Source organism: Nycticebus coucang, chromosome 17 (genome assembly GCF_027406575.1).
Source record: "Nycticebus coucang isolate mNycCou1 chromosome 17, mNycCou1.pri, whole genome shotgun sequence".
Lineage (NCBI taxonomy): Eukaryota > Metazoa > Chordata > Mammalia > Primates > Lorisidae > Nycticebus > Nycticebus coucang.
Window position 1 is genome coordinate 75,488,083 of NC_069796.1, and position 23,882 is coordinate 75,511,964.

Sequence of the window (23,882 nt, forward strand, 5' to 3'; positions counted from 1 at the left end):
TTCAACTTTTCATTTGTTTTTCTTGAATATATTAATCTCAGTTTTTAAAGTCCGTGTCTTATGATTCTAGTATTTGGTATAGTAGAGGTCTGATATTCCACCTTCAGGTCTATTTCTATATATATATATATTTTTTTCTTTTGTTTCCTTTTTATGTCAATTTTAAATACAGTTTTATCTAAGACATTATCTTTTCCACTCACAATGCAGTGCTTTAAAAATGCAATGTTATTTCTTTCCCTGGTACACATGTTCCATATTCAAATATTGGGAATCCCCAGTAATGTATCATAGCAGCTCAACTTTAAACCTACCACATAACTTTGCTACAAATTGGATCCTTTAATGCTTTATTGTGTGCAACAATGCTACATCTACACTTGGGTTGGTTTAATCAACCTCTTCAAGGGTGGGACCTGAGAGCGCACCACCAGAAGAAGGGCCGCCACCACCAGGGAAGCCCCAGGCATTCCTTCTGGCATTCCTCATGCAGTTTGGAATAGGTTGGTAATGATGGGGTTGCAGACTTTCTCCAGCTCTTCGGCTGATGTTCAAATTCTTCCTTCTCTGCAATCTGGTTCTTATCAAGCCAGTTGATAATGTCATTACACTTGTCAAGAATCTTCTGTTTGTCCTCATCGTTGAACTTGCCTTAAAGTTTCTCATTTTCAACAGTTGTTTTCATGTTAAATGCATAGGACTCAAGTGAATTTTCTGATGAAAACTTGTCTTTCTGCTTCTCTTCTTCAGCCTTGTACTTCTCAGCTTCCTGGACCATACGTGCAATGTCTTTCTTGCTGAAACTCCCCTTACCATTTGTGATGGTAATTTTATTCTCTTTTCCTGTACTCTTATCCACAGCAGAGACGTTGAGAATACCATTGGCATTGATATCAAAAGTGACTTCAATCTGAGGAACATCACAGGGGTCAGGAGGTATGCCTGTGAGTTCAGACTTGCCAAGCAAGTTGCTATCCTTGGTCATGGCACCCTCACCTTTGCAAATCTGAATAAGCACTCCAGGCTAGTTGTCTAAGTAGGTGGTAAAGATCTGTGTCTGCTTGATAGGAATTGTAGTATTGTGCTTAAAGAGTGAGTACAGCCATAACTCCACCAGCAGTTTCAATAACAAAAGAGAGGACTGATGTCCAAGAGCAGCAAATCTTGAACATTCTCAGATTTGTCACCAGACAGGATGGACACCTAGACAGCTGCACTGTAAGCAACAGCTGCATCAGGGCTGATGCTCTTGTTCAGTTACTTTCCATTGAAGAAGTCTTACAGAAGCTTTTGAATCTTGGAGATATGGATAGAACCACCAACCAGGACAATGTCATGAATCTGTGACTTGTCTAGTTTGGCATCTCGAAGGACTTTCTAGGTATAGAAGTTGATTCCTTCATAAAGGGAATCAATTTCAGTACTTGCCTGGGTGCTGTAAGATAGAGTACACTTAGCACATTCACAAGCAGTATGGAGGCATCGGACAGCTCTCTTATTCTCACTAACGTCCTTCTGCTTGCGCTTACACTTAGCAATAGAATGGTTGACCTTTCAGTTGTCAAAGTCTCCACCTAAGTGAGTATGTCCAGCTGTAGATTTGGCCTCAAAGATTCTATTCTCAATAGTGAGGATTGACACATCAAACCCTCTGAGGTCAAAGATCAGCACAATTTTTTCAGCTCTAACATTTTTATCTAAGCCATAAGTAATAGCAGCAGCCGTTGGCTCATTCATAATCCTAAGAACACTGAGACCAGCAATGGTTCCAGTATCTTTGGTAGCCTGATGCTGAGAATCACTAAAGTCAGTTGGCATTGTGACTACAGAATTTGTATCAGTCTTTCCAAGATAGATTTCTGTGATTTCCTTCATCTTCTTCAGAACCATGGATGACATCTCCTCTGGATAGAAACTTTTTGTCTCTCCTTTGTAGCCTACTTGGTCCTTGGGCCTGCCCGAGTCATTCACCACCCCGAGGGGCCAATGTGTCCAATCAGACTGGACAATGGCATCATCTAACCTGTGTCCAGAGACTTGACTTCAAAAACCATGTTCATGGGGTTCATTGCAACCTGATTTTTTGCAGCATCACAGATCAATCATTCTATATCAGTAAAGGCAACGTATCTTGGAGGGGTTTGGTTTCCCACTGGCAATTATCTCTACCTTTCCATGTTGGAAGACACACACATACAAGTAGATGGTGCCAAGATCAATATCAACTTCAGGTTCCTTAGACATGGTTGCTTACTTGTAGGGCCAGCTTGGCTTGGGAAGATAACACAGAAAACCCAGGAGCTGCCACAGTGTTCAATGAGTTTCTTTCGGTCTTTATCTTTACTGAACATTGCAATTTTTATATAACATTTTTAGAAGCACCAGATGATATTTTCCTCAAGAGAGAGGATTTTCTTTAGTTTCTGACTGGCTGTTAGAGTAAAAGAAGTACACTTTGATGTCATCAGGAATTGAGCTGACTCAAAGCTGAGTTTTAATTTTTGTAAGGCCTGGCCTATTTCCAGCTGACATGAGTGCTATCTGAAAGCCAACCCAAACTAGCTCAGGAAAAAAATGGAAGTGTTTTATTAGATGAGCAACATTACTGTGGGGAGGTAGGACTATGACTGGACCTCAGAGACCAGCACTAGGGAGTTGAACACTCCAGGATTCATCCCCACCTGGCATACCTATTTCCCTCTATTTCTGACTTCATTCTGGGAGACAGGTGTGGCCGAGAACAACCAGAAGCACGTTTCCAAGATTCTCTACCATGGAGGAACTGAGACTTGCTTTCTCTAGTCTCAAGGCCAAAAATCTCAATAAAGAGCAGTGATTGGTTCACTTTGGGTCAGCCATGACAGCCACAGGGGAAGAGTCCTAGGAACACAGATGACCAATCCATACCCACAAGAAAGAGTGAAGAAAGGAACATCTCTCAAAAGAGTGAAGAAGATAGTTAGGCACAAAATTATGGCTGTCTAGTGCAACTCGGCATTGAGGTTTGATGTTTCCCAGACACATGTGCTGCGCTCAAAGTGAATGAAATGAGTTCCCTTTAGTTTATACACTGTGAGTACTGAAGGGCTTCCCAAGCTCCTTGTGGAAAGAAACTTCCTGTTGTAGCTCCCATGATGATAATCAGTGTAATAACTACTGTCTACTGAGCAGCCCAGTTCTGGGCCAGGGGAGCCCTTAATACACATTTCATCTAACATCTCCCATCTGTCTGCAAAGTAGGTGTAACTCTGCCCATTTTCAGAAGAGTAGCCAGATTGTAACCTGAAGCTTATAAAATTGCACATAATAATTAGGTACAATAGTGAGTATTTTAGTATAAGAAAAGAAATAACAGACATTATGTATTTTAAAAAGCTGACAGATACCACAAATATCATGAAAGCTATAAAATTTACGTATGTTTTTAGATTAAATAACTGCCTATCATTCCTCTATTATATGTTTATCTCCGTATTTCTGGCTACATATTCTTTGATCATATTTTCACACAACAAGGATATAATATTACTTCCTATGGAAAGAACAGAGAGAGAATTCAGTCTTTCTTCTGGTATGGTTGAGCAAAATTTATTTTTTGTTTTATTGAGAGTTGGCACAAACATGAGAATTAACACAAAGATATACTAGCTGTTTATAGTTCTGCTATACAAACAAACATTTAAGGAATGAAATTTCACATGGTTTATGTTATAAAAAGCATAGTGAGGTTACAATCCCATAGGCTGCATTATGAAGCATATTTCTAGGAAGAGAGAACTTTTCTATTTTAATTAGGTATCTATAGAAATAGCCCACTTATAGTTTTACATGTCTAATGATTGAACATACTTTCCACAGACTAGCCTCTGACTCCATACAGTTCTTCTTTTTCTTTTTTTTTTCAGTTTTGGCCAGTGCTGGGATTGAACCCGCCACCTCCGGCATATGGGGCCAGCGCCCTACTCCTTTGAGCCACAGGTGCCGCCCCCTTCGTTTCTTTATCACTAGCCACATATTTCTGGTGTGAGCCACTCTTGAAAACTTTCCCAGAATCCTCCTGGTCCTGGAGGGTGGGAGTATTAAAGGGCAGGAAGGAATGTTCAAGGGGAGCTTAAAAGTATTGAAAGGGAGGCAGGAGTATTCAGGAGGAGGTAAGAGTATTCAAGAGTGGGAGTACTCGTGGAACATGCGGGTATTCATGGGATGGGAGAGGATTCAAAGGGAGTTAGGAGCATTCAGGGGGACTGGGAGTGTTTCTAGAAGCCATTCTTACCCTAGAAAAGCTACTACACGAGTATGAACTTTTTTTTTTTTTTTTTTGCAGTTTTCAGCCTGGGCCAGGTTTGAACCCCATATATGGGGCTGGCGCCCTACTCCTTTGAGCCACAGGCGCTGCCCTATCCAAATACATTTCACTAAAACTCAGGGCAAAAGTAGCTGAACTCATCTTCACCTTAGCCTGATTTCAAAAATGATTGTGGCAAGATATGACAGGCAATCGAGTGGAAAGAAACAACAATCTCAACCACTTGGGATTAAAATATTTCACTTTTTACCAAAACAAGCAGTTAAGTGGATACATTTCCAGACCCCTTCCCAGGCTGTGAAGGAGACCTGGGCAAAGGGAGGGGCCCTGAACCCTAAACTTCATTAGCTTCGTGGTAAACATGTTCACTTGCAGAGAAGGAAACTGAGGCTTTGAAAGATGAAGTCACTTGCTCAAGGTCATATAGCTAAAAAATGATGAAGCTGATAAATGGAAAACCTGGTTTCTGAAAAAATAGGAGAAATGAAGACACACTGGTTCCCTCCTCTTGGTCTCCTCACCCCTGTGCTGGGCCTGGGAGAAGGTAAGGATGTGGAGATGTTACTGAACTTGCACAGTGTCAGACTAAGAACAGGTGTCCTAACAGCAGCCAGAACCCAGTGTCTGATTCCATCCCTACAAACATCCTTTGTCTAGACATTAGTATAAGTTAGTGGTCTTTGATGGAATCCGAAGGCTTCCCTGGGGTATCCACCGAGGCCAACATGGATAGTCAAAGCTCTGGAATTCAAGCCTTATTTAAGATTTTTCTTCTTCCTTGGGAAGACCATGTTATCTCAGATGCCAGAGCTTCCCCATTCCCTGGAGAAGGCGCAGGATGCGAGAAACTCTCCGTGTCACCTCAGCAGATGATTCTGGAAGAACTGCTGTGGGAAGCGGAATATTGAGCAAAGAAGGAAGTGTACTCCCTTGCATACAGAAGACTCAGGCCTATCTCTTTAAAGGCAGATAATTCAGGGAAATGTTGGAGTAAGTGTGGCCACTTTCCTTCCTAAACTCATCATTGCATCTGTGTTCAAAAGCTGGGGCTCAAGATTCCACGACGGAATCTTGAAGAGCTTCTTACAGAGTGATCATTGGAAACAGGCTTGCGATGCACTGCATAGTGTTAACACGCAGGAGGTTAAGTGGAAGCTCTCAGGCCCTTTGATGTATTAAATACCAAGGACTTTACCATAATAGAACTGTAAACCTCAAATCAGAGCTAGTCACACTAATTTGCTGAACTCTAAAACCAAACCGAAATGTTCGTTTCTTCTTAAACTGAACCACAAATCCAAGTTGTTTTGATCTACAAATCTATCTAACGAAAGATTTGAGGTGGCTTACAAAAAATACATGCAATAAAACAAAACTCTTAACTAGATAAAAACCAGGATGCGGGGGGTGGGGGGAGGATCAAAAAAATCAAAACCAGAGGGAGTATTACCACATAGATATGCAAGACCTGTGTAGTAATTTAAGTTGAAATCAGTGAGTTCTTGAGCCCCCTGGCAGCCAAAGCAATATGGAAGACATGTCAATTACATGCCATGCGTTATTCATAAATAGACATAGTTTTCAAACAGCAGTTAACTGGTTTAAAATCAAGATAAATCTCTTCTGATGGTGGGGGGGAGATAAAATATTCTCCGAATCACACTTTAAATACTTCATTTCATTCAAGATCCTGTTTAGTACACATACTGCTTTCAAAAACATTACTTTCTTTGTCATTTAGTTTCTATTTTCTATTGGCTTTCAAACCTGCTTCGAGGTATTATGATTCCTGTAAACCAAGTGGGTCCAGATTTTCCTTTTTCACAGTCTTGCTTTAAACTAGTTCAAGCTTTTGCTGTATTGGTTTTGTACCCAACCCCATTGTTTTAGCAATTAAAGAATAAAACTTGCACATGTATCTCCAGGGACATGAGAATTCAGGAGGTTAAGTGTCAGCCTTGCGCTGCAGAGCGTGCTTCCTAATCCCCAGAGAGCTCCTCTAAATGGTTAGGATAAACTGAGGAAATGTCAGGGGGAGTTCTGACACTGAGCATGACATTAATCTTTGTAACCATTCCTCCAGATGTGCATGAATATCCCGAGGATGCTGAATATCCAAGTTCACGGCAGCAGCCCACCTTCCTCCAGAGGTGGGGGTGCTGAGATGAGGCTGGCGGTGGGTCAGCCTCACTTGAGTTCTCTTTCCTAAGTGTTCTCACATCTTAAGAAGATTTATGTGCTTATGCCCGCAGGGATGGTCACTTTGGTTATTTAAAATAACATTAAAAACCATGAGAAAAGGCACAGTAGCTATTGTTGCATGAAAAATCAGGTTATAAAATGATATTTGCAAGTAGATAAAGAGCTATAGCTATAGTTATATCTGTAGATGTAGATATAGACATATCAGGTGTTAACCGAAATATTAACAATATTTATAAAGATTTATTTGAAATAACACCCATCTCTCTCTAGGTGGGGGTATCTTTACTATTCACATTTTTCCAAGTTTTCTTCAAAAACATACGCGCTTTTACGATCACAGAAAAAAAAAAAAAAACAATTGTTGTTTCTCTTTTGACAGTTTGAACTTAGTTATTTTAGAATACCCAAAGGAACTCGCATCTATTGCAGCAGAAAACTCTACACATCCATGATGTACCTACAGTTTTTTCCTAGTGGCCATAATTAGGTTGTGGCTGACGTTTACCTGGGGACATGCACACCCGGGGCAAGGCAAGGTTTGAAGATTTCTGTACAGCCCCAACCCTAAGAGAGATTGGCATTGCTTCTCAGATTGTACACTTTCTCTTATTGCTTCTGGGGGGCTCAGATCAGTTTGCAAATATTGCTGAATTTAAAAAGGAGTTGTAATACCCACCGCGTAATTTGTCCTGGCCCCATCTGTAGATTACAGAAACAAATTAGCTTCTCTCCACATGGCCTGCCGCTCCCCTGTTCCTTCCTTACCCCACACCCCTAGCTGCATCCCCTTTCTAAGAATCTAAGAGTTGGGAAGAAAAGCCGAGTGCAAAAAAAAGAACTTTCCTTGCCAAGACGATGAGCAGTGTGGGCAGCACGTGTCTACATCTCTCTGTGTCTGTGCGCGGATAGATGTCTGTGTCTGCGTGCGCTGGCGTGTGCATGCACTAATAGGCGTGCACATGTTCATGAAGGTGTGTCAGAGTGTCTGTGGGTATGGACACGTGTGCAGGTAACCAATACACAGTTCTCCAGCTCAAGGCACAAAGCGAGGTCACATTTCTCTTTTTTTTTTTTTTTTTGTAGAGACAGAGTTTCACTTTATTGCCCTCTGTAGAGTGCCGTGGCGTCACACAGCTCACAGCAACCTCCAACTCCTGGGCTTAGGCGATTCTCCTGCCTCAGCCTCCCGAGCAGCTGGGACTACAGGCACCCACCACAACGCCCGGCTATTTTTTTGTTGCAGCTTGGCCGGGGCTGGGTTTGAACCTGCCACCCTCGGCATATGGGGCTGGCGCCCTGCTCACTGAGCCACAGGCGCTGCCCGCGGTCACATTTCTCTTAATGACAAAATTATAGTATCTCCTGTTTATGGTGGAAAAGTCATTCCTTTCAATGATGAGCAAGTGGTTCAGGGCCTACCAGGAGATAAGACCTGGTTACTCTCTTCCAGAAGAAGAAACCGGGAATCTGACCATGTGTTTGGCTGCAGCTGTCACCATCTGGTATTTCTGGAAGAAGCACAGAGCTCACGACTCCAATGCAGTGTTCCTGTCACCCCACATATTACCCCACAGATCACCCCACATATCAGGTAGCACCTGAACAGGTGCTACCACCCACTCCTCAGGAGAACAGGTGGCGTGTGAGAGTTCTGTCTGCTCTACTGTGACTTCAGCTGTTCAGGCCCCTCATGTCAGCATTTCTTGGTGTAGGATGGGACAGGAAGGCCATCATTCTTGTGGTGTGCTCAACGATGGTGTCTGTACCCAAGGAGGTGATGTTGGGTGGGTCATCAAAAATAATAAAGTAAAGTATTTATTATTTTTTCTTCCCAACTCTTAGATTCTTAGAAAGATGGCTGTCTCTAGAACTGGCATATCACCCAGTGTTTTTCCTAGTGGCCATGGGAAAAACACTATGGTTTTTGTGGCTGACGTTGTTTACGTTTATTGTTTTCATGCAACAATAGCTACTGTGCCTTTTCTCATAGTTTATAATGTTATTTTAAGTAACCAAAGTGACCATCCCCGCAGGCATAAGCGCACAAATCTTCTTAAGATGTGAGCTCACATCATTGAGCTCAAGTTCCTGGGCCAGACTCCCTTTCTACCTGGGGAGATTTTGGTCAAGCATCGTCCCTCATCCGAGGCCTTTTCACAGCTCTGACCCTCAAAGGGGAGTCTCAATTGCCTTCCTTCCAGAAGTCCCTTTGGTCTGAACGTAGATTGGCTCTTCTTCCTCCTAGGTCCCCTCAAGCCCAGGTGATGTAGAGAAGGAGCAGATGGGGAAGAAGACAAATACCCAACCCCCACTAAACTCAGACCCAAACGGCGAGTGTCTGCACGTCTGATGTTCACATACTCGGAAAAAAATTCAGGTGCTTTTGACTTAGACACAAAACACTTTTCCTGCTAGGAACATATCGGGCTGACAATTTTTTAAATGATGGATTCTGCTATTAAAAAATAATGAAATAGAACAATAAAAATAAATTTTGCATCAGTAATAACTCCAATACATGTGCATGTGAATATACGCCTACGATAATACTTACCAGTTAATGAGCGCCATACACGAGGTACGCAGTAGGCACTGTGCCCAACGCTTCATAGCCAATACATCCTTTAATCCTCCACACAACCCAATGAGTTAAAAACCACTTCCAGCCCTGTACTGCAAATGATGAAACAGAGGTGTAAAGAGTTTAAGATAATTTGCCCAAGGTTGCACAACCAAAAGTTGTATTAAAGCCAACATGCAAGCTCAGATCATCCAACTTCAAAGGCTGCATTGTGAATGTGTGATTTTTTAACTTAAGAGACTTTAATTACTAATGTTTATTTTTAAAAAGTTTTAGAAAAAGCGAGCAGATAAAAAACAGACCATTCTCCTATATCATCCCCTCCCACCACCTGAATAGTTTCCCCTATTAGCATGTTACATTTGTGTGGTTCATTTGTTACAATTAGTGAACCAATGTGGATACATTATTATTAACTATACTTTATAGTTTATTCAGATTTCCTTAGTTGTTACCTAATGGCCTTTTTCTGTTCCAGGGGCCCATCCAGGACATCATACAACATTAAGTCATGATGGCTCCTCAGGCTCCTCTTGGCTGTGACAGTTTCTCAGACTTTATTATTTTTGATGACCTTGACAGTTTTCACAACTGGTCTGGTATTTTGTGGGTTGCCCCTCTATTTGGAATCTGTCTGGTGTTTTTCTTGTGATGGAAGTGGGGTTACAGGTTTTGGGGAAAAGATCACAGAGAAAAAGTGCCGTTCTCACTCCATCTTGTCAAGAGAACATACTGTCAATGTGATTTGTGACTATTGGTGTTAACCTTCATCACCGGCTAAAGTAAGATGTTGGTGTGATTTTGAGACCCAGGCAGAAGCAACTCAGGGCTGGGAGGTCTTTGCACAGATTCCTACAAAGCCTTCCAGCTGGCTTCATGTTGGTTCCTGAACTGTACCCTGAGCTGCCATGGACACTAAGGGCCTCTCCCTGCACACGGCTCCAGGCAGCAGGGTGCGATCCCCTGGGCTTTAGAGGAACTGTCCCTACGTGGCAGATGCCCACCTCATGATTCTCTCATTTCCTTAAATATTGAGACATTCCAAGCTGGGCACTCAGGGTTCAAGAAAGCAATGTTTCCTTATTCCAGAGAACCTAAGGGAGCCCAGGCAGGCTTCCTGGGCTGGGGTCCAGGGGCCACTTTTATTATTTCATGCCAATCAGAATATTTGACAGGTAGGTAAAGGTATCTCTGATAGTGACCACAACATAGAAGTATGAAAAAATTCTTACTTTACGGGTGTATTTTGTTGGAAAGATGAAGTGTTTAAAACCAAGTGGTGCTTGGGTTTGAGAAGTGGCCTCAGTTTCTCAGGGGTCATACAATGGCAGCCTGTGGGTCCTCAGGTCCAATCCAGCCCATTGAGAGTTGTTATTGTTTTTTCTTAAATTAATAGATTTAACTTTTTAGAGACGTTTTAGGTTTACAGAAAAATAGACAGGAAATTAGAGCGATTTCCTATGTCCCCCTACCAACACGTCATCTTTACCCAAGGCCCATGGTTTTCATTCAATTCACTCTTGGTGTTGTATTGTATGGACTTGGACAAATGTATGGTGACAGGTTGCCACCATTACAACGTCACACAGAGTTTCATTGCCCTAAAGGTCCTATGGCACCACTGACTTATCTTTTCCTCCCGGCAAACCCCAGACGACCACTCGTCTTTTTACTGTCTCTGTAATTTTGCCTTTTCTAGAATGTCATATAGTTGGAATCATCCAGTGTGCAGCCTTTTCACATTGGCTTCTTCCACTTAGTTAATATGCATGTAAGGTTGCTTCTGTCTTTTCATGCTTGACAGCTCATTTCTTTCTAACTCTGAACAATATTCCATTGTCTGGATGTGCTACGATTTATTTATCCACTCACCTACTGAAGGGCATCTTGGTTCCTTCAAAGATTTGGCAACAGCGAATGAAGCTGCCATTAACATTCATGTGCAGGTCTTTGTGGGGACATTAGTTTCAACCTCATTTGAGTAAACACCAAGGAGCATGGTTGCTGGATCCAATGGCAAGCATATGTGCGTTCATCATTTTGTAAAAGAAACTTTGAAAGTGTCTGAACTGTTTTGCATTCCCCCCATGATGAATGAGACTCCTGCCACTGCACGTCCTCACCTGAATTTGGTGTTGTCAAGGTTTTGGATTTCAGTCATTCTAACAGGCATCTAGCGGCACCTCATTGTTTCAATTCACAATTCCCTGGCATACGACATGGAGCATCCCTTCATATGCTTAACTTGCCATCTGTGTATCTTCGTTGGGGGGGGGGGTGTGTGTGTGTCTGTTCTGATCTTTCCCCATTTTCTCACTGGTTGTTTATTTTATTGTTGTTGAATTTTGAGAGTTCTCTGTATATATTGGATAATAGTCCTTGACATCTTTTTAGTCTATGGCTTGTCTTCTCATTCTCTTGATGTTATTAACTCTTAAAATTTTGAATTAGTTGCTAATATTTTAAAGTTGGAAAATTCCTTATGAAAATCTGGGGGTTTTGCAAAGAGAATTCCATTTTTAAAGAAGGAAAGGAAGGAGGAAGGAAGGAAGAAAGGAAGGCTGGAAGGAAGGAAGGGAAGGAAACCTGGGGCTCTAACTTTTCCTCCTATATTCCTGTGTGGCAGCACTTGGCTGGAGAGTAGAGGCTGCTCCCCTCTGCAGGGCACCTGCTCCCTGATGTGCCTCAGCCTCTACCCTCCCTACTGCTCCAGACCTTGAATGTCAGTTCCCTTGCTTGGTCTTTCTTTATACTGGGCCCTCTTAATCCATTTATATCACTGTCAGTCTTCTGAAAGCATTCAAGTTTGAGAGTCTTAATGTCTTATTATTTCAGACATCAAGCAAGTTAAATGTCATGAACATACCTTGAGAGAAAAAACACGTGAACTTTCTTACTAAGCATTTACTATGTTCTAGTCACCTAGTGTGTTGTATATATTCTGTTCACACATCATCTCTTGACAAAGAAGTATTATTACTTCTGTCTAATGAAGAAACTGAGGCTCAGAGGCAGGGAGTCATATGTTCAAGGTCACATACACAGACACCTAGGAAGGGTGAAATAAGGATTTATATCCAATTGGGACTCTAAAACTCCTGCATTCCTCAAATACCAAGTGGTTTCCCTAGAAGGCAGAGAACTTTGATTTTTCCAGTAGAGGAGCTTCCATCAAAAATCAGGGGTGCCCCTGTCAGCCAATGCTCTCCCTCTGTGGTTTGGTTTGAGTGCTCCTCACCGTCTTCTAGAAACCATCTCCAGAGTTGTCCAATTAGTGCAATGGGAACCTACCTCCTGGACCTGCTCTTTGGTACAGAATGGGCAAGCAACCCACACTAGTCATTCTCCATGAATTTGACCTTTGGAACAAGCTAGTGGTTGTTGAAGCCAAATCACATAAAGGATGATGCTATGAGATAAAACTTCTGTGAACACCAAACATGGAAGACGGTGGCTGCTGGAGTCCTTACTTTCTGTGACTCATTGTTCCGTGTCTCTTTGAAGTCTATGAAACTCTTGAGTATCCTTCCCAATAACATTTTTAGAAAACTACTTATAATCCCCCACAGTTAACTCATTTGCCTTAGCATCAAATCTTCTATGAATCAGACTTTCAGAAATAGGAATCAAGAGGAAACAGGCCCCAAGATCACTAGATACTAGGAAGACACAGAAATCAGGCTCATTGCCAGCAAGCAACTCTCTTGTGTCATCTGAACAGCCTCCTCCCTCCTGTTTTCAGCACCCCCTGGGATTTTCTATTGAGACCTGAGGCTGAGAAATTGTGAGCCCCAGGTGTTGATGATGCCCTTGTCTTTACTGCAGGAAAAAAAAATAGCCACCCTGAGAAGGAGAGAAGGAGCTAATAGGCAAAGGTAAGAGACGCAGAGAACGGCTTCTAGCACTGCCTTAGCCATCCCTGTGTTTGGTGACAAGGGCTAACCAGTTTCCCTTTGCCCGAGCTGGCCTATGTTTGGCCACTTATCCCCAGAGCCTCTGACCAACAAAGGCATGTCTGGTAAAATTGATCCTGAGTGCAGGCTATTTCTCAAACCTCCAGGACTTAGCATACAGTGGGTGCTAGCTTGGGAGGTCCCTCTCCCTCTCTGGGACTCAGTTTCTTCATCTGTGAAATCAGGTAACAAGACCAAATGATCCATGGGGTCCTCTACGTCTGACAACTAAGGTAGATCCCTATGAGTTCAGCTAAAATCTAGTCCTGCCAATCTTTTTTTTTTTTCAACCGCATTTTAATGTTTATTTAGTAAAGAAAAAAACTGTCAAGGAAATAAGAAAAATATTAATGTATAATTCTTGATAGTAAAGGCATGAGTGTTTATTAAATTACTTCCTACATTTTCCTTTATGTTTTACATATTGTTAATTAAGTAACCTAGTAAATGTGCAAATTGCCTCTTTTTTAAATGCATCCACACCAGTGTATTTTCTAGGTTGAAATATCTTGTATTAGTGAACATACATCGAACAACTGCACTTCTCCAACCACAGGGCTACATTCTAGATATTCAAAGTCAATAAGATGGCCTCAGTGCCTTACAGCTAGTTAATGAATTACATAAAAATCCTTTACCATTCTTTAGCATTCTTCCAGTGCCTCAGAGCAGTAGTTTCACTTGGTTAGGAAAAACCCTTCCATCTACTAAAAGTATTTTCCTTCTCTCTTTATATCTTTGCTAATTTAATTTGGGATACAACGAACACTACTCAGTTGATAGGTACACCAAAACCCCGGACTCCACCACTATTGGATACATATATGTAATGGAATTCAATGAAATTTTATTACATTCAGCCTTCACCACTATTGGATACATATAAGTAATGGAATTCAACTTGTACTCCTGAATAGATAGTCCTACCAATCTTTAGTTTCCTCATCTGTGAAATGGGCTTATCAAAAACAGCACCTATTCATTGGGTTCTTGTGATAATTAAATGAAAGAACATACGTAATTTGGCACCCACTCAATGATCCCTCTATTCAACGGCCTTTTTGTTATTATTCTTTTTTTTCTTTTTTGTTTGGAAAGAGGTTTCACTCTGTCACCCAGGCTGGGAGTGCAATGGCATCATCATAGCTTACTACAAACTCAAAAACTTGGGCTCAGTGACTCTCCTACCTCAGTCTCCCTACTAGCTAGAACTACAGGTACAGACCACCACGCTCAGCTAATTTTTCTGTTTTTTTGTAGAAATGGGTATCTTGCTTTTGCTCAAGATGGTCTCAAACTCCTGGCCTCAAGTCACCCTCCCACCTCTGCCTTCCAAAGTGCTAGGATTACAGGCATGAGCCACCATGCCTGGCCTTAGTTATTATTACTATTATGCTATTTGACACCTGCCATGTGCTCTTCCCTGTGCCAGACACTAAGCCAGGCATGGTGGAAAGAAGCATATAAAACCCTCCAGGATCCACCTCCAGGAGTGCTCAGTGGAGTAGGTGGAAGAAGGGAATTCATACCCAAGGTGGGAGAGGGAGCCTGGAAGCCTGCTGAGGGACAGAGCCCCCAAGAGATGAGGAAGAGCCCTAAGGAAGGGGGAGGACAGGGATCCAAGGAAGGCCCCCAGTGGGAAAAGGCTGGGTCAGGCCTGCGTCCCCCCCCTCTCCAGGAGCTGGTGGTGTCTAGGTCTGGGCACAGCCCCTGCCTGAGACTGCACTGGGGGTGCCGAAAGGTGGCCTGTGGGTAAGTCCTTCCAGCTGCGGACAGGTAATCCTGGGCCTTCGTGCAGGAGAGATGATACCCCCCGAGGGCCAGGCCTGGCCGGCTCAGGATGCTTGCCCTGTGAAATGCTCTGCAGCCCTTGCGTTTCAGAGTGCTCAGGTCCAGCATGAATCATTCCTTTTTGAACTTGTCTAAATGTGTTTATAAAATAAAGCTGCGGCCCAGGGCTGCTCCGGGTGGAGCGGGAAGGTAATATGTTTTTAATTGGAGAGATTGGGGGAAGGAGGCAGTGGGCCAGGGTGAGCTCACCCCGCATGAATGCAGCTGGGCGGAGAACAATGTACATTTCACATTCCTTGACTACAGCAGGACCTGGCTCCAGGGCAATTCTTCACCTTCGATGGGCATCTAGGCACACGCTGGCTGAGGTCAGAGGAGCCCACGTCCTGGGTAGTGGCCAGAAACCCCAGATCTGAATAGCACAATGGGTCACGGCAGGAGTCACAGACTCCAGCATACCCAGGAGCCAGACAGGATCTGGAAACCAAGGCACACTCAGTGTAGATGCATGAATTGGAGGCACATGACCTCTGCAAAGGGGACAGTCACCACCCAACTGGGCCAGACCCCTCAGAAATCTCAGATTTCTCAAGAGAAACTAGAAGTCATATATGGATTTGGAATCTTCTCTTGTTAAAGGTTGGCTTTATTTGATTTTATCCTATTTTCTTACTTATTTTTGGCTATGGGGGCCAAATAAAACAGACATGGAGGCCGTAGTTGGTGTGCAGCCCTCCCTTCTTTTAGACCATGGGGGTGGACATCCTGTAGTCGTTTACCAGCTGTCGGGACTTTAGGCAAGTTACTGAGCATCTATGAACTCTGGTTTCCTCAAGTAGAAATCTGGCAGTTTAATGCAACCTTTCCTGCGAATGTTTTCCAAGTCGGGCATAAAGAAGGTAATTGTAATATTCACTGGGCATCTGCTGATGCCAGGTAGGGTGCGGAGTGGTTTACATATTTTATTGTTGCTCCTTTGTTTTTTAGATCATCATCGTGGTTCTATTAGCCAGACATGAGTCCTACTCTACAGATGATGAAACAGGTGCTGGAAGAGCTGAAGTTGGAATTGAAACCAGTATTTCCGACCACAAGAACACCTTCTGAATTTAAGGAACTCTCCTTAGGGTGAGAATGGGGAAACTGAACCAAGAGACAGTGGCTGACTTAATGTTGTAAAGACATGCCTAGTAAAGTCATTAGCTATTCTGGGTCCTAGCTCAGTGATAAACATTATCACTGGTTCAATTAGCAATAGTTTTTTTTTTTTTTTTTTTTTTTGTAAAGTGAAGCAAGCAGAGCTGTCAAGAGCACAGTGAAGTGGGTACTTTCTATACTGCTCTGGTTACTACCTTTCCAAAGGACGACATGGCAGCATATATTGCTAGATTGATGCTCCCTAAAAGAATCCTCTTTTTCACCTAGTAATTCATCTTGAAATCCTAAAGAAGTAAGAGATCTGTGGGTAAAGATGTTCAAAAAAGAATTCACAGAAAACTGAGTGTCCGTCATAACAGAAAAAGTTAAATAAGTTATATAACATCCATACCAAGGAATATTATGTAGCCTTGAAAGAATGTACAATACCATGAGAAAATGCTTATGATATAGTATTAAGAAAAAAAATTAGAATACAAAATTAGGCAAAAATGTATACCCTACTCAGAGAAATGCAAAGAAAGAAGATGAGAAGGAAATTTGTCCCAATGTTAATTCTCCACGTGGTCGGATTTAAATTTAATTTGCATTTAATTTTCTTGGTTCTTTTGTTGAAATTTTTAGATTTTTCTCTCACAAGCGTATTACATTTTATAATGGAAAAGTGTATATAGGCAGGGCGTAATGGGCCTCATCTCATCCAGTTTGGGAGAACATGGGACTGGAGCCAGATATCACGTTTATTTAAAAAACAAAAGCCCAGAAAGAAACTCTAGAGAGAGAAATACCACAATGTGAAGTGGTTATTACTGGCTAATAGGATTACGGGTGATTTTTTCCCTACTTCTTTATATTTCTATGTGTTTTTCAGACTTTCTGCATCTAGATTTCTTTGAAATTGGCAAACAATCAGGCAAATCATCACATTCTCCCATGAATGTCTGACTGTTCCAGGTAGGGAGATATTCTTGGCAGTAGAAGTGTCCCCGAATCCAGGGTGTCCTCACTCATTGCTCCATCTCCTTTGGGTTTTTTTTTTTTACCAACACCACCATGTGCCTCAATGATGATAGATTCTGAAGAGTTCAATAATACTTAAATCAGTTTAAACTTAAAGAAATATGAAATTAGGATTCTTTTGTATCTTACAGAGGAATGGCTTGGCTCAGTTTATTCTTGAAGTCTGTTTTTTAGCATATTGCCAAGTTAAAAGTACATATTGTTTGTTTTGTTCTATTTAACTGAGGCAAACACGCCTATAATCAGGACATGGCTGGGCTGTAACCCTGACATGGCTCTATGAGCTAACCATGCTAGCATTCTACACCCAGCTTTCCATGGAGATGGTCACTTTGCCGGATCAGAAAACCATAACATCTCCAAGTGACCTTGGCAAGATCAAGACCCTCAAATGCTCTGGTTGGAGATGCCTGGAGTCCCTTTTAGGATGTGCCACCTGACGGGGCTTCACCCACATCCAAGTCGTCATTTTACACACACCCTCAGCCTTGTCCCCGAGATACCCCCTGCCCAGTCTTTGCAGTCCAGAACTGAATCCTCTGTGAACTTGAGCTCATTGCCCACTTCCCTCAGCCTTCCTCCCTCCCCACCTGTGGAGGAGACTGTAACACCACTGGACACTTGCTGAGAGGGTTAAAATGCAATTTGTCTATGAAGACTTAGGCACAAAATGGATCGTCTTCCTTTTTCCCTCTCTAGCATCTTCTTTCTTTCTTGATTCAGGAGCTTCTTCTAGTCTGCTTTCAAACACACATTTTGGCCAATTTCAGTGTTCTCTATCCTCGTGTTGTGCTTTCCTCATAGAACTAGTATGGGCCTTACCTGAGAGAAGGCAGAGACAGGTCTGAACTTGGGGCCACGTACTTGGCATCCCTGAATTCAATTTGACATAGTCCTCCCCATGGCTAGTTCTGTGAAGCGGGGACCATGATCATTAGTCCCATGTTACAGGAGACTGAGGCCAGAGAGACGAGTGCCAAGCTGACAGGTGTTTCCTGGGGATTCTGTTTTTATTCACATTTTCCCGCCTCCTTCCTGCTGAGTTTTCTTTCTTTCCCTTCCTTCACTGAGGAATCTTCCAACATCACAAAAAAGAAAATCTCCCTAAAACAGGAAGGCAAACAAATGAGAATCTCCATTCTGGCCCAGATCCTTGGCAATTGCCTATTTCTTTTACCTGAGCTCTTAATTATGGCACCTAGAGTCAGTCGCTATAAATGCCAGTTCATGAAAATTTTGTATTTACGAAGATGACAGTGGTTCTCGGTCAATGGGATGGTGTCAACTGCCTTGGAGAATTTCTAGATTTTATTCAGTTACCTTTTTCTATTTTGAGGAATCTTGAACATTTCAAAGCTGCTTTAAAAAAAAGAAAACTAATTCATCTAATGTCCTTCTACCTTGATTTTAAGAAAACAAGAACATTTTAAGTTAGTAACTGGAAGGTAAGGTCATGAATTACCAGTGGAAGTGTTGCACATGGAGAAAAAAGTAACAGTCACCCCAGTGTGTGACCTTAGGCAAGTTACTGAAGTATCAGTTTCCCTTATCTGTAAGATAAGAGTAACAATTTCTATCCATGAAGATGTATGATGGTTAACTTCAGTGACACAATTTGTGCAAAGCACAAACGTTCAATTATGTACAACAACAATAATAATTTCTTCAATTAGGGGGGAAATCATCGCAGACTTAATACTTTCCTATTGCATATGATATCTTTGCTCCTGCTTGGCCTAGAGAGGGGAGAAGCAGCTCAGGATGGGGGAAAAGGGAACTTAGAAGTGAAAATGACTGCTTGCAACTTATAAACCTGGCAGTTGGATCCTTCTGTACCATATTGAGCCCTGAAATGCATTCCAGATGCACCAAAGAATTGAATATTTTTAAAAATCAAACCTTAGAGGAGAAAAGACTTGAATATTTATCAGACCTCTGGGGAGGGAAGGCTGGTTAAATCTAGAACCATCAGTAAAGATCACAAAGAAAAAGATGGACAGAATTGATGGCAGAGAAATTTAGCACATCTGTATGTGGAAAATGTATGCAGTAAAAATGATGGACAAAGCCATCAGACCTTTATTATAGAAAGAGCTTGTACCACGCGTATGTATATATGTATGTGAAGAGAAGAGAAATTTATTCAGGCCCTGCTAGGATAAATGAACAAAGAACTCAATAGATAATTCGCAAATGAAGAAATATATTTGGCAAGTAAAGAAATGAGTTGCCACTTTTCTACCATTGACTAACACTGATTTTTAAAATAACAATAACTGATGTTTAAGAGAGTGACGTGAACTAGGCACGCTTGTACACTGGTAGTAGGGAGGTGAATTGGCCCAACTCTTTTGAAAACAAAAATTACCAAATGTTTAAAAACTTTTTGTCTGTACATGGTTTGGGGAAATCTGGACCCCTACCATAAAGCTCATACAAAGGTGGACTGCAAGTGGATTAAACACCTAAACATGAAGGGGTGAAATCAATTTAGAAAATCTAGAACTTCTCACTCCGACATACATTAGCTCTGTCACCTTGGGGGGGTGTTTCACCTCTCTGAGCCTCAGTTTTCTCACCTATAAGGTGGGAATTTTAGTACCCACCTTACAAGGTAATGCATATAAAGTATTTGGCACAGGTAGGCGTCTTTGATCAAGATGGCTGATTACGCCTTTCTTCCTGGGTACACAGCAAGGTCACCTTTCCTGGGCTCTCCTGTGGTGGTGTGGCCATGTGAGTGAGTTCTGGCCACTGGAAAGTGAGGGAAGGTCTCCTGTGCACAATCCCACATCCTCTTTCCCCATTCATTGGTTGAATAGAGAGGATTTAGGACTACATCGGAGGGTAGTGCAATAAGACGGAAGGAGTCTGGGTCCCCGAATCCCCACCTAGAAGGCTGCTTGGCCAAGAACCCCCGATTAGACTTATGATAACAGATAAACTTCTATTGGATTAAGACCCTGAGATTTGGAGATTATCTACAAGAGTAGCCAGCAATCTCTATCTTAACCAACAGAGTGCCCATTGACTATTATGCAATTTGACCAACAAATTCCACTTTGGTGAATCCAACGGTTGGGGTTCATTAAATGTGGTTCCTGCTGTAGCCCCTGGTGGGCAGCTGTGGATTAAGAAATGCAAGATTTCCAGAGAAGTGGCTAATAGAGAAATAGATTCTGTGGGTTGATTTCAGATTTTTATTCTAAGTTGTTAAGGTTGTGTTTTAGACGTTCTGGATTTGGGATTGGCCAGAGTGCTTTGACTAGACTAGATGAGAGCTTAAGAAATATTCAAAGGATAACCCACAATAAAAGTAGAAAAGGGGAAATATGGAAGTAATCAGGTTGTCTATATCAGCTGATAATAGTCTATCCCTGGGCATAAAGCCAGAAAACGTGAGCCCTGGCCAGCAGCTCACACACAGGACTGTGACAGCCAGCCCAGGAAGGGAGGGCGCAGCCCACCGAGGTAGAGTTGCAGATCACTCCTCCAACCTGTGAAAGAATATTTAGGGCAGTATTATAACATGCTGTGAAAGTTCAGAAGCAACTGAAATGCCTGTGGCAGAGACTGCTGATTCCCTACCCAACACCCACCCCGCCTTCTTCCTTAGAAATTTGTGTACTATTTTCTTACTAGCTCCAGAGGTTGACTCATGATAGTTCTAAGCTGGTCTTAGCCTTTTCATTCTCTCTTGTCAGTGAGTAATCTAGGACTGGACATTGATCTATTTCTGGCCAATGAGATGTTAGGGAAAATTTCTTAGGGGCTTTTGGTAAAGAAAGAAGATAGAGACAGTCTTTTGTTCCCGCATTCCCCTTTCCTTTTCGTTTTAGACTCTGCAGACAGAGATGTGATTTCTGGAGATGCTGCAGCCTTGTTGCCACCTTCAGCTTAAGGTCAATGGACAGTGATCCAGAGCTATTGGACCTCTGAACCAACCTGTCTTTGCTACTCACTTTCATTCGTGTATTCTGCTGATGATTTATTCTGTGGTACCATTGACTGATACACCTGGAGTTAAATAAACATGGGACCTGACTCTCACCTGGGGAAATCTAAAGGGAAAAGCCTGGTTGGGCTGCTTGCGAGGACCAATTAAAGAGAGGGTGCTACCAGGGGAATAAATGGCCCTTCCAGACTTTGGCAGGGCAAAAATGTTGAGTATTCCCATGGGTTAAGTTAATGCCATTGACATAGCTGGGCTGGAGCCTTCTGGAAAGGACTCTGCCCAAGAAAAAGGCCTGACAAGACGAGAGGACCCAGCAGGACCCCTTTGTGTGGTGTGTGTCGCAAAACCTCAGGGTAATATAAGTCATAGGGACTCACTCCTAAGATAGAAAACAGGGGTCCCTATGGGGATGGCTCTGGAGAAGCCATGAAAGAGAGACCCAGAGTGTGTGTAGTGGCTCACCAGAGGCTATAGGAACACCCACGACGTGATACCCCAACACAAAAGTACTCTGGAACGTGTACTCTGCGGAGTTCAGACATTACGGGGAATTCGGCCTTTGGGGCCTTGTGCAATCCAGAGCTGAAGACGCCAGAATCAGCCTAGGAGGGGGGTGTGGGGAGGGGCTCTGGGAAGGACAGCCATGCCCACGTTGCCACTGCCATTTGTCTCAGGGCTGCACACCTGCTTCCTATCATCTGCCCTGGGAAGTGGGGTCTGGGGGTCTACACGCTAACATTCTCAGGAAGTCTTCCCAGTCAGAAGGTAGGAAGCGAGCTGAGAGTGTGAAACAAAAAACCATTGTGTGTTCCTCTCCTTTCTCCCTCTCTCTCTCTCTCCCTTCCTCCTCCCCCCTTCTTCTTCTGGCAATCTCTGGAGGTAGCTACATCTCTTTTCAGCTTCTGAGCACCAGCTTCTCTCCCACTGGACTCAGCTCTGAAAATGACAGGAATTCCTCCAAGCTTGTAGGTCAGTTTCTTCCCTCCTGCTTGGCAGCCTTGGGGGTGGTAGTGCCTCTCCACCCTCGTTTTTATTTATCTCTGTGGTGTTGGGCCTCCTCCTTTTTGCTCATCCATCCTTCTAATCCTCACTTAGTCAATTTTCCCTCTATTAGAAATAACCGGAGTGGTTTCTGTTTGCCTCTCTGAACGCTGACCGCCACATCTCTCTTCCTAAGGACTGATTGGAAGAAAACTCAGGTGAAGTCAGAACGGAAGAGGGTACAAACTTTTCAATTCCGTGAGACGTTGTAGTTTTAACATTAGATGTTGCTGAGATTTTAATACCTGAAGAATGGTGTGTTCCAATGCTTGAAAGTGACTGGAAAACACACGGAGGTAGGAGAGGGAGCTGTAAAAGGGCAGATTTGAAAGAAAATGGTGGTAGAGAATAAAGTGATCACCTGCCCTACTGCGTCTGATTATATCAGAAACTAGTCACATGGTGAAATAACATGAAAAATCATCAGAGTAGCGTTACTGAAACCTGGAAATGCCCACCAAATACAATCGGCAGACTTGTTTGCTTGGTTCAACAAGGGTTTCTCTGTTTGAGCTTTCCCAGCAGTAGCATTATTGACATTTTGGGCCAGACGTCTTTTTGCTGAGGAGGCTGTCCGGTGCATCAGATTGGGCCACATGTTGTTTTCTCATGAGATGTTTCACAGCGTCCCCAGCCTCGATCCCCTAGAAGTCAGTAGCACCCTCTGCTCAGGACAGTCAAAAATGGATCTAGATATTGCCAGATGCCCCAAAGGGGGGCAAAATAGCCCTTGATTGGGAAATACCACTCTATCTGGAAATTTTTGCATTAAAAAAAGTCTAGATTTGCAGCCTGTCTTGAAAAATCTACAGACTCGTCAGCAATGGACCTGTGCTTCTACCTGGCTACGAGCGGCTGTCACTGATGGCAGCTGCTCTGCTGTATGGTACACGTGTTGTCTGTTGCTGAGTCACCAGCACCCAGCCTCGGTGGCTCAGTACATTTGTCATCTCACCAGTTTCTGTGGATCAGGAATCTGGGCACAGATTAGCAGGTTTCTCTGGCTCTATCTCTCTACACGGAGGCAGTTAAGGTGTTGGCCAAGGCTGCAGTCATCTCAGAGATTGACTGGGGAAGGACCTGCGTCCTAGATCACTGAAGTGGTTGCGGCAGGATTTGGTTCCTCACGGGGATGGGACGGTGGGCCTCAGCAGCTCACTGCCTGTTGAGCAGAGCCACCCTCAGTTCCTCATTACATGGACCTCTCCATAGGGCAGTTCACAACACGGCAACTTGCTTCATCAAAGCAAGCAAGAAAGCAGAGAGAGAGAGAGAGAGAATGCCAGAGTCAGGCTTTTATAGCCTAATCTTGGAAGTGACATCCATCACCCTTAGCAGCACTGGATGGGAGAGGAATGTGTTCAAGTATGAATACCAAGATGTGAGGTCCCTGGGAATCATCACAGAGCCTGCTGTTTGAGTTTTCTAGGGTACCACAACAAGTGACTATGATCCAGGTGGCTTAAAGCAACTGGAATTTATTCTCTCACATTTCTGGAGGCTGGAAGTCTGAAATCAAAGGCTCAGCAGGGCCACGCTCTCCCTGCAGCCTCAAGGGAAGGGGCCTTCCTTACCTCCTCCCGCTTCTGGTGGCTCCCAGTAATCCTTGGTGTAGACACATCATTTCAGTCTCTGCCCCATGGTCACATGGCATTTTCCCTCTGTGTCTGTGTCCAAATTTCTCTCATCTTACAAGGACACTGGTCACTGGATTAGGGTCCCCCCTAACATGATGAGAATAAGCTCATTTTTTAAATTTGATTTCATCTGCAGAGATCCCATTTTCAAATAATGTCCCATTTCACAGGTGTCAGGGGTTAGGACTTCAACATACTTTTTTTGTGGGGAAGTCACAACAAAATTCCTGTCACA

The 23,882-nt window shown here is 43.0% G+C and overlaps 1 pseudogene; it reads right to left on the minus strand.

Moving 5' to 3' along the window:
* Positions 1-390: 390 nt before the first annotated feature.
* LOC128568815 (heat shock cognate 71 kDa protein-like) lies at positions 391-2,244 on the minus strand (annotated as a pseudogene).
* Between the last annotated feature and the right edge of the window lie 21,638 nt (positions 2,245-23,882).